The sequence below is a fragment of the Montipora foliosa genome, chromosome 6 (assembly GCF_036669935.1).
Source record: "Montipora foliosa isolate CH-2021 chromosome 6, ASM3666993v2, whole genome shotgun sequence".
Classification (NCBI taxonomy): domain Eukaryota; kingdom Metazoa; phylum Cnidaria; class Anthozoa; order Scleractinia; family Acroporidae; genus Montipora; species Montipora foliosa.
The window spans coordinates 8,301,089-8,303,588 of NC_090874.1; the positions used below are offsets into that span (position 1 = coordinate 8,301,089).

At 35.6% G+C, this 2,500-nt stretch overlaps 1 protein-coding gene across 5 annotated transcripts in view; it reads right to left on the reverse strand.

The window, feature by feature from the left end:
• Positions 1-2,500, reverse strand: part of LOC138006588 (tetratricopeptide repeat protein 28-like) — a 41,572-nt gene that overhangs the window by 35,027 nt on the left and 4,045 nt on the right. For all 5 annotated transcript variants that reach the window (XM_068853015.1, XM_068853018.1, XM_068853016.1 and 2 more), the window contains 3 exons: positions 2,447-2,498; positions 2,114-2,166; positions 1,252-1,303 (listed from right to left, as the gene is read on the reverse strand). The gene's annotated coding sequence lies outside the window, so the exon portion shown is untranslated. The remainder of the gene's footprint in view (positions 1-1,251; positions 1,304-2,113; positions 2,167-2,446; positions 2,499-2,500) is intronic.

The window sequence follows — 2,500 nt, forward strand, 5'->3', positions numbered from 1 at the left end:
AAAAAGTTTGATAGTAGAACATGAATTTTTTTTGGAAAACAGTTCCGTACTGGGTGTATTTTACCCAAGGCGAGGACTTCAAGCTAATCACGGAACTGTCCCAAAAAGTGCACTATTCCCACAACCAGGGAATCAAAGTCGGCGTAAATGAAGCATTACTGCTCCTGTAAATAAAAGAAGCTTTATTTTCAAAATAAAATTTTGTGTCTTTGAAGTAACCAAGACTTAACTCTGTATGAAGGTGATTCGAATTTTTAATGCAAAAACAGTAAAAATACCCCATTTTAAGAGCCTGCTGACGCGTAAACAAGCACGGTGACCCCATTTTTTTATTGCATTTGTTTAATGTTCATATCATGAATGTTAATTATGCCAAGTTTCCAAAAAATTTTGAAAGTAGAACAATTTCAAGGGAATTACCTTAAACACAGATCGAGGCGTGATGACTGTTCCATTGCTCCGAAAAACTCTAGTAATGGTTTCGTTCGGAGAGGTTCAAAGGCGCATGGTCTTAATTAGCTTTAAGTAAGACTTTGAAGCGAGTTGACATTAACAGGGTTTGTTATGGCCAAAAGTGATTGAATGTATTCTTAATTGGCGTTTGCTTTTTACAGCCTCAATTTGGAATCTAAGCGGATTAAAAAACTAAAACCTTCTCTGTTCAGGAACAATTCAAGATATATCATCTACTTACTTTCTCGATATGTAAGGAAAGAATGGAAGGCAGTATATAGTTCAATCACACAAGAAACAAAAAATTTATTACACCCCTCAAGCTAATATTACTAATTACCTTGCAGTGTTCGCCGAGTTGTTACAAGCTCTTAAGCAGGAATAATGAATCCCGCCGAAAATGAATTAATGGTAAGCAATATTGGTAAATTGTTTGCGTGACACTGGGTGTGTCTGTCACAACCAGAAGCTTCTGAATGATTGTGATCACTCCAGAAAATAAACAAATAGACGTAAAAGGAGTGCATGTGTGCCAACATAGTTCCTAACTTTAATCCAAAGGAAAGACCAAAGGAAAGAAACATGAGGCGAGCAGCTATAGGAAATATTCAGATTTCTTTTCAATACGCATACATTACTTGTTTGTGTTACAGGTATTCAACAATGAAAAGCAGTGAAGACTTTAATTTAAAGCTGATGAGACATAATGTGATTTTCGTGTACAGTTAATTAAAGAACAGAAAGCAGTATAATTCGATGAAAGTACAAACAAATAATTAATTAGGAGTGTCTCATTACCTTGCAATGTCCTTGTTGGTTCGGGTTGCGTTAAAACAAGGAGGGAATCCAGCTACAAATAAATTCATGGAAAAATAAGCAATATCAGTGGATTGTTTACGCCTGTGTGTGTGTCGGTTACAACTCAATGACCGTGATCGTTTTACAAAATGAACGTAGAGACAATACCGACATACTTTCTAGCTTTAATTTAAAGTGTAGAGAACAACAGGAAGCAAGTAAAACGAAGTCAAAACTGGTTGATTACCCATCAATTACTTGCTCATCTTATCAAGGTTTTCAAGTACAGGGCAAAATATTTGGCTAAGAAAGAAGACATTGTTTGATCAATCACGAGAGCACAACAAGGGCACTTTTTGGTTAACAAGAATTAAGGAATGATTTACTTGATCCTAATTGGTTAACACTTGCTCAGCACGAGCAAGCGAGGTTACAAGACAATCTTTCCTCCAGATTCTGACTGACATAAACATATCATATGCAATGAAGTGAGGCAAAAATCCTGATTTAGATGGTGATACCAAGAGACCTCGATTACTAATCCAAATATCACGAATAATAATAAAAAAATTCCTCATGAACGTATTTCATGTTATACCCACCACTCACTTACTTCTATTTTAAATTGGATTCTTCTCTTTTTTTCCGGGCTTAGCTTTGAAAATCAAATGATTTGACTTTCTGATATCATGACAACTTACTACAGCAGGTCTTGGCAGGTTCAGCTCCTGCCGAAAGGCATTCGGATTTATTCCGAGTAACCCCGAGTCACCACCGATCGAAAAACTATCTTGAAACTAATTTGCATAGCATGAGTCCTTTATTCATAAGAAAAAGATCTAAGTAAAAATGAACGACTTACCAGTGCTGGTCCAAACAGATGCTTTTCAAAAGCCAAAGTTTCATCTCGTAACTCTAAAAATGTTAATTTCATGTGGTTATCCACTGCCAAGTCTCTCGGTAAAACATTATCTTGTGGGATATAAGTTTCTTTAAGACAAATCATTTTTGCCTATACAAACACCGTGGATTGAGATAAAGTGACTGTAAATTTAAAAAGCTCAAGATACATCACTTACATACATTATTACTATAGATGTGCAAGGAAAGAATAGAGGGTAGTATACCGGTAGTTGGATCAAACGACAAACAAATAACTTATTACACAACAAGCTAATATTCAGTTACTAAATACCTTGCAATGTCCTTCTTTACAACCTTTTGAGCAGGAATATTAATGAATCCGGCT